Raw genomic sequence first — 14,113 nt, forward strand, 5'->3', positions numbered from 1 at the left:
TACATACACATAACTCATATCAGAGGGATAGTGGGGGTAGAATAAAATCATGAATATGTGACCAAAACAATTATACAAAAGTGTAATGTATGATATGTAGGGAATTTCACTGTTCAATTTCCTTACCTTTGGATGACTTGTTCTCACGAATTGTGTTTATTTGAGGTACTTTGATTACCAAACATGATGATACCGTAATTAAACTTAATAAATCTGCAACGATCAAAACGATGCCCTTGTCCAAGTATCCAAGGACAGCTTCACCAAATGTATCCATGATTAACTAGAAAATATTTATATGGAATTTGAATTTAACCGACAATGATCTAAATACGAGAAAAAATATAACTACCTATTTTTATAACTAATAGTACGGTTTATTACAATATATGGGAAATTTATGGCAAGCACTGAATCCACACTATACGCTTTTTCACTAACAGATGCTCTGTTTAAAATTATTCTATTAAATAACAACAATTAATATATGTATGACATACATATATTCATTTAATATACACGCGAATTATGCATATACCATCAACTCCCAAAACAAACTAAACAAAAACATATTAAGGCAAACAAAGTCAATCATCTGATATTTCTTCTTGGCGGCAAGATGACTAACCACAAAGAGTGGTAATCGTCTGGCGGCAACGTCAATGCGTAACATTCGTAGCGTTGCCAATTTAAATATGTTCGTGTGAAGCACCGTTCAGCTGATTTCTGGGTTTGTAAAGAATCATCGGAGGTTCAGACTATACATCACCGTTTTAGGCGCTTTACAGACTATCAGTTATTCCGGACGGAATGTCGGTGTTTGTAAAGAATCTTACATTGGGTCGGATCGATACGACTTGTCGGCGATGACTAAATGATCGGTAAATGTGTTATCGATCCCATAAACATGCAGCAGTATCGATTATGCCTTCGGACTTAATTTATAATGCGCACAATATATGGGATAAGTTCGACACGAGCACTGTCGTCCGGAATAACTGATAGTCTGGTTTTTTTGGTTTTGTATGGAGTTACAACGCGAAAACAGAACAGAGTACCGGCCTTTACTACAAAAAAGTATCGCATGAGTGCAATTATTAGGTACCTTTTTTAATAAATCTAGAACGAAGCCAATACGAGCCCCTTCAAACAATCAGAGAAATTGCATTTTAAGATAGCTATCTTAAAATGCACACAGGATGGGCGTTTTTCAAATGCAACAACTTTTCAATTTGAGGGTAAATATAATTTTCAACATAAATTCAACTTGACTTGAAATAGCTCATCTTCAATACATCTTCAAATTATTTGCGAACTACTTCCAATTTGCCAAAATGTTGACGAAATCTATGAAAAGATGTTGAAGATAATATGAGAAAACTTTGACAAAACACTACCCTAAAATGCAACGAAAAAACCATGTGGTTTTCAATACTTATTTGTGCAACGAAGTTCGTGGTCAATTGCATGAAATAAAAAAAATGGAAAATTTTATGTGCTTTACAGACTATCAGTTATTCCCGACGACAGTGCTCGTGTCGAACATATCCCATATATTGTGCACATTATAAGTTAAGTCCGAAGGCATAATCGATACTGCTGCATGTTTATGGGATCGATAACACATTTACCGATTATTTAGTCATCGCCGACAAGTCGTATCGATCCGACACACTGTAAGATTCGTTACAAACACCGACATTCCGTCCGGAATAACTGATAGTCTGTAAAGCGCATTAGACAAATAACCAAATAGTTTATAAAAATAGGTAAGTGAAAATGAAATAAAACTTTAAGGAAGTCACTAAATGTATATCTCTTTGCAGAAAACTAAAATTATGGATTCTACGTTCTTGAAAACATTAAAAAGCTGACCAATGAAAAATGGTGGACAATTAACTGGAACTGCTTCAAATAGTTTATAATAATTGGTACGTCAATATGAAAAATTAAATCAACACTTTAAAGAAGTCACTAAATTTAAATCTCTTTGCAGAAAACTAAAATCTTTGGATGCTACATTCTTGCAAACAATAAGAAGCTGACCAATGAAAAATGAGTGGCTTATCGACAAGAAAAAGTTTCCAGAAACATTACAAGTGCAACCAATTAAAATTGTTAAAAACAACAAATTGTTGAAATCAACAACTTCTGGATGAAAATGTGCATCACATCGTCAGTTTAATTCATATCCCTGCCAACATTTTTTGAATTTGGGGGCGCTTCTGAGAATCCCCACTACGTCGAAAACAGTCGTATATGATATCCAAAACTTCTCGGAAAAGCGCCGTCACTATTGAGAAGTTGTACCACGCCAAGTTACTACAAAAAAGTATCGCATGAGTGCAAATATTAGGTGCCCTTCTGGTTACATTTAGAAGGACGCCAATAAGAGCCCCTTCAAACAATCAGACAAAGTTCATTTTAAGATAGTTGTAAAAGAATCAATGTGGTCAAGTAAAACACGATTATTTAGATGTTTATTAATTTTATTAAACATTTATAAATTCTCATAAATATAACATTTATACGACTATCACATCACATTTAACATATTTTTATGCATTAATAAAAGATTGATGTTGAGTTACAAGTTGCATGTTGTTGCGTCTATCAGCCAGTGCCTTTATTCCCAATTGAGGCAGCGTGCCTGGAAAAATATTTGAAAAACTATCACTTTATTCCATTTGGAAAGTCAAAAATTGTTCACCAATATACCTTTCACAATTTTAAGCGAAATAACTATGTTTTCAGCACTTCACTATCATTTTTATTTAAATAATTATAAGAAGCTAGTTGTGCTTGGTGTTTCACAAAATATAAAATGGCTCTTTGAACAGGGTGTCCAATCGATACGACAATTTGTTGATGATTAAATAATCGCTAAATGTGTTATCGATCCCATAAACATGCAGCAGTATCGATTATGCCTTCGGAGACTATCAGTTATTCCGGACGACAGTGCTCGTGTCGAACATATCCCATATATTGTGCACAATATAAGTTAAGTCCGAAGGCATAATCGATACTGCTGCATGTTTATGGGATCGATAACACATTTACCGATCATTTAGTCATCGCCGACAAGTCGTATCGATCCGACACACTGTAAGATTCTTTACAACACCGACATTCCGTCCGGAATAACTGATAGTCTCTAAAGCGCATTATAATAACTATAATCAGCTGTCTTAACGCCACTACCTTAAATATAATGGTCCCTGTGTTTTTCAATTCATGCGCTTTACAGAGTATCAGTTATTCCGGACGGAATGTCGGTGTTTGTAAAGAATCTTACAGTGTGCCGGATCGATACGACTTGTCGGCGATGACTAAATAATCGGTAAATGTGTTATCGATCCCATAAACATGCAGCAGTATCGATTACTCCTTCGGACTTAACATATAATGTGCACAATATATGGGATATGTTCGACACGAGCACTGTCGTCCGGAATAACTGATAGTCTGTAAAACGCATCAGGCAGTGTCATATAAAATGCAACTCTAAGCTGAGCCGTCGCCATAACTAAAATGGCGACGACGTTATGAAAGTTTTTAACAAAGTAATGTTGGCTTCGTTTTCTGGTTGCAATTTTTGCTGCTGTTCGTTGACAACTAGAGGAGTAAAGTGTACAAGAAATATAGAAAAAGAATAAAAAAAATTCGAGCAAAATCGTTTAGTTTCTTAAAACAGAGCTGGTAAAGCACTGAAAAATTGTATTTGCAAAGGATATTAAGGACATACCAAACATTGTCGAATCAAGGTAAGATAGAAAGAGTGGCTTCTTGTTAATAGAAATTGCAGTGTGTGTTGTTCAAGACGACAGACAAGAGAAGTCCGAAAATTGAAAATTTCATAATTCAAGAACAAATTTTTCTAGTGATTCCAAAAAGCATGGCTACGAATAATTGTAACTTAGTATGCAGTTAAATATCTACATTTGATTCCAAAAATTGTGTGCGAGAGGAGGAAGTTGGTAAAAATTGAATTTATGCGTAATAATATATATTTTTAATGAAAAAATATTTTTGGATGCCCCTGATTGTCATATGGGTAACAATTAACTCATGTATGAATGGTTGTGCTATCCCTCTTTAGTTTGTCGCGTTGCGTAGTGTCCATGTTTACTTAGACGACTCACAGTGTTGCATTGCAGGTGTTTACGGTTCATGTTCTGTAAATGATTAACATTTTCTAAGGTTATAGGAATGAGAAAGCTTAATCTCCAATATTTTGCAGTGGTCAATTGGTTGTTAATCTTATCTTGAAGGAAATTTGTGGGGTTATGCAGAGTTCAATTTGTGTAGCGTTGTTTGAAGAGTTCTCTTGTACCAGAAATGTCTGCGTATTTATCATACGTTGCAATTTAACGTTTACGGACGTGTAGTGTATTTACAACTAAAATTTGTTTTAAGCTGGTTCATCCTAATTTGGTAATTTTTGGTGTTCACATTTCAACAAATTGTTGTTTTGATTAAACGATTTTTTAAATTACAATTTTCGACTTTCCTGCCACATTGTAGAATAGTGGAAGCAATAGGAATATGAGAAACATAACCAAGAAGAGCATGTTGTAAAAATTACGAGGTACGTGTGCTAATGCAAGATTGTGACGGATACAAAATAGAGTATGGTGGTTCTTCCATTCAGATAGTGTGTTATCAACTAATGTTCATATTGATCGCCTCTACCTAGCCAACATTTTTTGAATTTGATGGCGCTTCTGAGAATCCCCACCACGCCAAAAACAGTCGTATACGATATCCAAAACTCGTCGGAAAAGCGCCGTCACTATTGAGAAGTTGTACCACGCCAATTCATTACAAAAATGCATTGCATGAGTGCAATTATTAAGTACCTTTTTAGATCAATTTAGAACGACGCCAATGAGAGCCCCTTCAAACTATTAGAAAAAGTGCATTTTATGATATTTGTAAAATAATCATTGTGGTCAAGTAAAATGCGATTGTTTAGATGTTTATTAATTTGAATAAAAATGTATAAATTATTCCAGGTATAGCATTAATACGAATAAAAACACATTGAACATAGTGCCTTAAAAAATGAATTATGTTGATTGATAAGTTGCAATTCTGCTATTTTCGGCTGATGCTCTTGATGGAGGCAGTGTGTTTGGAAAAATATCTGATAAACTCACTTTATTCCATTTGGAAAGTCGAAAATTGTTCACCAATATACCTTTTCCATTTTAAGCGTAATATGTTAACTATGTTTTCAATACTTCATTCTCGTTTTTATTTAAATAAATTATAAGCTAGTTGCGCATAGTGTTTCACAAAATATATAATGGCTCTTGTAACAATATTGATGACAAAATACTTTCATGATATGCTTCCCCATCACCGTTGGCGATTGTTGTAGTGTCACTTACGAATCTGTGGTAGGGTTGAGGATTAAATGGAACCAAATGCTGGCAGGATAGAATTGGCGTTTGATGCGTTCAGAAAGAATTTATTGCATTTCCCAGGAATCGGCGACATATAGTCGATTGTTGATGAGAATTGAAGTTCCGATCGCTGCTGGTTTTTCAAAATTCTATAGCATGAAACAGAATGAAGCCGACCCATTTTTGTCGGCGGCGGCTTGACGGTTAAGCCGATATAAATTTGTCCATTCGGCGGAGGACAATTATCCATTATAAAACAAGTAAGGAAAGTCTAAAGTCGGGCGGGGCCGACTATATTATACCCTGCACCACTTTGTAGATCTAAATTTTCGATACCATATCACATCCGTCAAATGTGTTGGGGGGCTATATATAAAGGTTTGTCCCAAATACATACATTTAAATATAACTATCTGGAAGAATTTGATAGACTTCTACAAAATCTATAGACTCAAAATTTAAGTCGGCTATTGCACTAGGGTGGAACACAATGTTAGTAAAAAAATATGGGAAACGTTTAAATCTGAAGCAATTTTAAGGAAACTTCGCAAAAGTTTATTTATGATTTATCGCTCGATATATATGTATTAGAAGTTTAGGAAAATTAGAGTAATTTTTTCGACTTTTCGACTAAGCAGTGGCGATTTTACAAGGAAAATGTTGGTATTTTTACCATTTTTGTCGAAATCAGAAAAACATATATATGGGAGCTATATCTAAATCTGAACCGATTTCAACCAAATTTGGCACACATAGCAACAATGCTAATTCTACTCTCTGTGCAAAATTTCAACTAAATCGGAGTTAAAAATTGGCCTCTGTGGTCATATGAGTGTAAATCGGGCGAAAGCTATATATGGGAGCTATATCTAAATCTGGACCGATTTCAACCAAATTTGGCACGCATAGCTACAATGCTAATTCTACTCCCTGTGCAAAATTTCAACTAAATCGGAGCAAAAAATTGGCCTCTGTGGTCATATGAGTGTAAATCGGCCGAAAGCTATATATGGGAGCTATATCTAAATCTGAACCGATTTCGACCAAATTTGGCACGCATAGCTACAATGCTAATTCTACTCCCTGTGCAAAATGTCAACCAAATTGGGGTAAAACTCTGGCTTCTGAGATCGTATTAGTCCATATCGGGCGAAAGATATATATGGGAGTGTTGGGGGCAACACTACTTCACACTGATCTGGCATCGCCGTATATGACAAGGATGCATATACACAATTTTTGTTTTTTTCTCTATCTCTTTTTGGATATAAGTTTCTTCCCGCCGAAGCGCGAGTTTTTTAGTTTTTACTTTCTTGTGAAATAAAAGTTTGTAGCTATTTTGTTTAACCCACAAATTGAGCTTTTATTAATGGTAATAGGAGTACAACAACTGGCGACGAGGACGGTGAACGAATAATCTACAAAACATCAAATAGCAAACATCAATAAGCAAGTGAACATGTCGGACGAGAAAATCGAAAAATTGTTAACTGAGCAACAAGCGGCAATGAGCATGCAAACACAACTCCTGCAACAATTGACCGAACTTCTCAAATTGCAAGGTACTACTAGATCTGATGGAAATATACCAAGTCCCAGCACTTCAAAAGCGGCACTAATGGAATCTCTCGCACATTCCATGTCGGACTTTGTCTATGAGCCGGAAAGTGGACTAATTTTTCAGGCATGGTACAATCGCTATGTACATGTTTTTGAAAAAGAAGCACTCACTTTGGAGGAACACGACAAAGTTGCCTTGTTGTGGAGGAAAATGTCTAACACCGTGCACGAGAGATTCAGGAATTACGTATTGCCTAAGAATCCAGCAGATATGTCACTGAAAGACACCATAGAGAGACTGAACAAACTCTTTGGTAAAGTGGAAACCGAGGTATCACAACGCTACAAATGCTTGCAGATGACCAAGCAAGAAAGTGAGGATTTTAAAGAATACGCAGGCAGAGTTAATTTACAATGCGAACTCTTCAAGCTAAGGGAAATGCATGTTGATCAATTCAAATGCTTAATATACGTCTTAGGCCTAAAATCCAGTCGCGATAATGACATCCGCCTACGATTACTCAAGTTGTTAGACGAGGCCAAAGATTCAACAACGCTTGACACACTGGTGGACGAGACGCAAAGAATTTTGGATTTGAAGATGGACAACACGCTTATTGAACATCAGACAAAAAGCATTTGTGCTGTTAGTAAGTCATGCAAGAAACAGAAGCAGTCCAATAAAACTCCAAAAACACCCTGCTGGCTTTGCGGTGAAATGCACTACGCTAAGTTTTGCCCATTTCTATCTCACAAGTGCTCAAAGTGTCAACAAATAGGCCATAAGGATAATTATTGTGCCAGTGCCAAACGAGGAAACCCATCGAAAGTCACGCCAAAGTCAGAGAAAACGAAATTCAATGCGAGAGCTGTCTTCTCTTCAAAGAGGATGCAGGTTAAAAATTTGAGAAAATATATCAGCATTGAAATCAACGGAACAGCTGTAACGTTGCAGATTGACACTGCATCCGACGTCTCCATTATATCTCGTTCTACCTGGAATTCGATTGGTAAGCCAAATATATACAAGACTAACGACACTGCTACTGATGTCAACAGCAATAGCATAAATATCATTGGAAAATGCGAGTGCAACGTCACAGTGGCTGACACGACCTTATGCCTGCAATGCTATATAACGGAAATCGACAATCTCAACATACTGGGCATCGATTGGATTGAACATTTCCAACTGTGGGACAAACCAATATCTGCCTGGTGTCGCAAAATTACTAACGATGATTACATCACCACCATGAAAGAAAAATTCGGATGTGTGTTTGACAACAGCTCTCTTGGACTCTGCACCAAGATAAAGGTCCATATAAAACTGCTTCCAGGCGCAAAGGAGACATACGTGGCTAAGCGTCCAGTTCCTTACGCTGTGAGAACTGAAATTGAGACGGAGTTGGACAGACTCGAGAATGCGGGTATAATCACACCAGTAAATTCTTCAAAATTCGCCGCGCCGATAGTGGTCAGTAGGAGGAATGGTAAGATTCGTATATGTGCGGACTATTCCACTGGTCTAAACAATTCAATTGAGCCAAACCAATACCCACTGCCAACACCTGAAGAAATTCTCGCTGACTGTCACGGCTGCATCATATTTAGCCACTTGGATCTTTCAGATGCCTATCTGCAAGTAGAAGTGGATGATGAGAGCAAAGATTTATTGACGATAAATACTCACAAAGGCTTGTACAGATTCAATCGCCTCACACCGGGAATAAAATCCGCCCCTGGAGCTTTCCAGCGTATTATGGACCAGCTGTGCACAGGTATTGAAGGAGCTAAGGCTTATATAGATGATATTGTTCTGGCAAGTAGATCATTAGAGGAACACAAAGATAATTTGAATTTATTATTACAACAAATTCAAGATTTTGGCTTTCGTCTTAAATTCGAAAAATGTCAATTCTTCAAGACATCGATCAAATATCTTGGTCAGATTGTTGACAAAGAAGGCATTCGCCCAGACCCAGAGAAAATCCGAGCAATTCAAGATCTCAGAATTCCACAAAACGTTTCGGAAGCCAGGTCACTATTAGGTTCCATTAACCACTACGGAAAATACGTGGCCAACATGAGAAAACTTCGGAAGCCAATCGACGATCTTTTGAAAAAGGATAGCAAATTCTCATGGACGACGGAGTGTCAGAGGTCTCTCGATGAATTTAAACGAATTTTAACATCCGATCTACTTTTGACGCATTACGATCCGAACCTGCCGATACACATCGCCGCAGACGCATCATCGCATGGTATTGGTGCAGTCATATACCACAAATATCCGGACAACTCTATCAAAGCCATTCAGCATGTATCAAGATCACTAACACCTACGGAAAGGAACTATAGCCAAATCGAAAAAGAAGGGTTAGCTTTAGTGTTTGCAGTCCAGCGTTTTCACAAAATGGTCTTTGGTCGTAAGTTTACGCTTTACACGGACCACAAGCCTTTGCTTACGATTTTTGGTTCTAAGAAAGGTATTCCCGTGTACACAGCTAATCGTCTACAAAGATGGGCTTTGATTCTCCTAACGTATGACTTTGATATAAAGTACACAAGTACTAATGAATTCGGTCATGCCGACGTTTTGTCAAGATTGATTAGTACACACGAGAAACCATCGGATGAGTATATTATAGCATCCATCACTCAAGAAAGCGACATTCGCTACGACATAAACGAAGCTGTTTGTACACTTCCCGTGAATTTCAATATGATAGTTGAAGCTACAAAAAAGGACTCAATTCTAAGAATCGTTGCAGACTACGTGGAAAACGGGTGGCCACATAACAAAAAGGACATTGATTCTTCTATAATTCCGTATTTTAACCGTATGGAATCAATTTCTAACGTCGATGGCTGCCTGATGCTGAATTCTCGAGTAATCATCCCTGAAATATATAGAAAACGAGTTATTAAACAACTTCACCGTGGACACATTGCAGCTGAACGGAGTAAATCCATCGCTCGTAGTTACGTTTATTGGCCAAACGTCGATAAGGACATTGAGGAAAACAGTAGGAAATGTGGCAACTGTCAACTCGCAGCCAAGAGCCCAATAAAAACAAATCTCTGTCCTTGGCCTACCACAACCAGAGTTCTTGAACGTGTCCATATTGATTATGCTGGACCAGTAAATGGTGTATACTACCTCATCATAATAGACGCACACTCTAAATACCCAGCTATTCTAGAGACTTCATCAATATCGACAACAGCAACATTGAAATTGTTAACGAATTTTTGCGCACTATTTGGAAACCCATCGCAAATAGTATCGGACAATGGGACGCAATTCTGCTCGACACAGTTTGAGGATTGGTGCAACCACAGGGGTATTGAACATACCAGAACCGTCCGTTATCACCCCAGCTCCAATGGTCAAGCGGAGAGGTTTGTAGATACACTCAAACGTGCATTGAAAAAGGCAGAAGGGGAAGAGAAGGCACCAGAGGCTCTTCAAACCTTTCTGGAGGTTTATCGCTCCACCCCCAATCCAAATTCACCCAACGGACTATCACCGGCTGAAGCATTCTTGGGTAGAAAAATGAGAACAGTGTTCGATCTCATTCTGAAGCCTCAAGTCGCCAGCCAGGAGAGAGATGTACGAATGGAGGAACAATATAACCGTAAACATGGCACACGTAATAGACGTTTCAAACACGGAGAACTGGTATTCGCCAAACATTTTAAAGGAAATAAATTTTACTGGGTGCCAGGGGAAATTATCGAGAAAATTGGAAATGTAACGTACAACACCCTAATTCAAGTTGAGGACAGGAACATTCTTGTGCGAGCTCATGCGGATCAGCTGCGATCTAGAGAAACTCACCAGGACAACCCAAGATCTGAGGCAAGAATTCCATTAGATGTCCTACTCGAAGAATTCCAAATTACAACGCCCTCCAATGAGGAGTTTGAAACACCTCCATCATCACCTCATTTTGCTCCTCAACGAATTACCTCTAGGAGACATCCTGTGGAACCCCTATCCAGGACTTAAACAGGGAGATGTTGGGGGCAACACTACTTCACACTGATCTGGCATCGCCGTATATGACAAGGATGCATATACACAATTTTTGTTTTTTTCTCTATCTCTTTTTGGATATAAGTTTCTTCCCGCCGAAGCGCGAGTTTTTTAGTTTTTACTTTCTTGTGAAATAAAAGTTTGTAGCTATTTTGTTTAACCCACAAATTGAGCTTTTATTAATGGTAATAGGAGTACAACAGGGAGCTATATCTAAATCTGAACCGATTTCAATAAAATTTGGCACACTTGACTATAGTGCTAATTGTTCTTCTTGTGCAAAATTTTAAGCAAATTAGGGTAAAGCTCTGGCTTCTGGGGCCATATAAGTCCATATCGGGCGAAATATATATATGGGAGCTATATCTAAATCTGAACCGATTTCTTCCAAAATCAATAGGGATCTATTCTGAGCCGAAACACATACTTGTGCCAAATTTGAAGTCGATTGGACTAAAACTGCGACCTAGACTTTGATTACAAAAATGTGTTCACGGACAGACGGACATCGCTATATCGACTCAGGAGCCCACCCTGAGCATTTTTGCCAACGACACCATGTGTCTATCTCGTCTCCTTCTGGGTGTTGCAAACATATGCACTAACTTATAATACCCTGTTCCACAGTGTGGAGCAGGGTATAATAAATTTTGAGGTTATTCGAATGGTAATGAGATTAGTTGTACAACCAATCTATCAATCAAATTTACATTGCATTCAAATTTTCTTATTTAAATTTTTGCAAAATTATTATAGCAGCTTGAAATTGATTGATTGTGGGTGGAAGGTTCAAAATTTTGGAAAAAAAAATACAACAATTTAAAAAAAGTCTGATTTAAATAGATATATTGATTAATTGACAGCTAAATTTGAGATGAGTCGACATATTCGTCGGCGGCGTCGACTGGACAAAAATGGTCGGCGGAGCGACTCGGCGGATGCATTCTCTGGTCTGAAATTATATTTGAAAATCGGATATTTGGAATTTTACCACTGCTGAGAAATGAAGCAGTCGATTCGTGATGAAACCATTTTGGATTTTAAATTAAATATTTTTTGCAGTGCCAGGAATTGAACGCCTACCGAACATACATTAGAAAATAAATCAATATTTGAAGTTAAAATATACGAAATTTTTAAGATGATTAATTATATGACAACAAGGGCAAGAAAGAAATCTAGTCACGTGGTAGTCACAATTTTCAGTACACTTAGTAGCGGTAAGTCATAAAATTTTCATAAAGTTTAGCTTGATTATAGGTAATTTAACAGTTATTTTTATAACCTAAACTAGAAATATAGTTTTTAGACCCATGCAATATAGTATGGTGTCCCGCAATGTTCCCAAAAGCCCCTTTCCTTTTTTGTTGTACGAGTATGTCATGACATTTGGTTCAGTTTTCAGAGATTGGAGTCTATACAGATGTTATCCAGCATTCGAGAACTTGATGCTGATACTGGAAGTATTTCTGTTTGGTGTTGTGAAAATAATACCTGCTTAAATGTGCGGAAAACTGAGTGTGTTATATTTCGCAGAGTTCGTGGTCATTCTGCAAGCCTTACAGAAGAAAAATCTCATATTTCCTGGTCGAGCTGAGTTTCACAGGTCATATTTCCTATGATTGTTCAAAGATGAATGTGAAAATGTAGCCTTGACATTATTCTGCAGATTGACGGCTCAGGTAGATGGTTCAAAGAAAAATTTAGAATGAAGTTAAAAAATTGAATATTACTACTACTACTACTTATCACAGAAAAAATTAATTGTTAACATTGTCAAGTATTTGTACATTTTTTGCATAAATTGAAATACTGTTCGGAAATTTGTACACTTTTCATATAATGTAAAATTGTTGTTTTAGATGCAGCAGAATCTTTTCAATTAAGGAAGAACATATCAAGCATGTTACAAAATAATGTTATTGGCCAACGATAGACTTTTCGTTTCATTTCGGTTAATCCACTCTTTTTTTGTAGTCTTCAAGGATGTTCCGTCTATTTTATTCATTTATGTTAATAATGTTGTGGAAAATACCGAATAATGTCACAAATCGTTACCGGCGATAAAAATATGACAACATAAATACATGACATATTGGTTTTTGACTCGGGTCTAGTGGAACTGAAGATAGTTCAGTACGATTTTTTATTATACATTCTTATGAGAATCGTGTCACGTGCCCGGAGAAAATTCTACCAAAACACTACCAAACAAAACAAGTAAGGAAAGTCTAAAGTCGGGCGGGGCCGGCTACATTATACCCTGCACCACTTTGTAGATCTAAATTTTCGATACCATATCACATCCGTCAAATGTGTTGGGTGCTATATATAAAGGTTCGTCCCAAATACATACATTTAAATATCACTCAATTTGGACAGAATTTGATAGACTTTTACAAAATCTATAGACTCAAAATTTAAGTTGGCTAATGCACTAGGGTGGAACACAATTTTAGTAAAAAAAATATGGGAAACATTTAAATCTGAAGCAATTTTAAGGAAACTTCGTAAAAGTTTATTTATGATTTATCGCTCGATATATATGTATTAGAAGTTTAGGAAAATTAGAGTCATTTTTACAACTTTTCGACTAAGCAGTGGCGATTTAACAAGGAAAATGTTGGTATTTTGACCATTTTTGTCGAAATCAGAAAAACATATATATGGGAGCTATATCTATATCTGGACCGATGTCAACCAAATTTGGCACGCATAGCTACAACGCTAATTCTACTCCCTGTGCAAAATGTCAACTACATCGGAGTTAAAAATTGGCCTCTGTGGTCATATGAGTGTAAATCGGGCGAAAGCTATATATGGGAGATATATCCAAATCTGAACCGATTTCAACCAAATTTGGCACGCATAGTTACAATGCTAATTCTACTCCCTATGCAAAATTTCAAGTAAATCGGAGCCAGAAATTGGCCTCAGTGGGCAAATGAGTGTAAATCGGGCGAAAGCTATATATGGGAGCTATATCTAAATCTGAACCGATTTGGCTGATATTTTGCAAGTTTTTCGAGACTCATAAAATATTCGGATGTACGGAATTTGAGGAAGATCGGTTGATATACACGCCAATTATGACCAGATC

At 37.0% G+C, this 14,113-nt stretch overlaps 1 protein-coding gene across 1 annotated transcript in view; it reads left to right on the plus strand.

The window, feature by feature from the left end:
• Nucleotides 1–3,595: 3,595 nt before the first annotated feature.
• Nucleotides 3,596–14,113, plus strand: part of ago (F-box and WD-40 domain protein 7) — a 38,692-nt gene continuing 28,174 nt past the window's right edge. The window contains exon 1 of the mRNA XM_075308409.1: nucleotides 3,596–3,767. The gene's annotated coding sequence lies outside the window, so the exon portion shown is untranslated. The remainder of the gene's footprint in view (nucleotides 3,768–14,113) is intronic.

The sequence above is a fragment of the Haematobia irritans genome, chromosome 4 (genome assembly GCF_050003625.1).
Source record: "Haematobia irritans isolate KBUSLIRL chromosome 4, ASM5000362v1, whole genome shotgun sequence".
NCBI lineage: Eukaryota > Metazoa > Arthropoda > Insecta > Diptera > Muscidae > Haematobia > Haematobia irritans.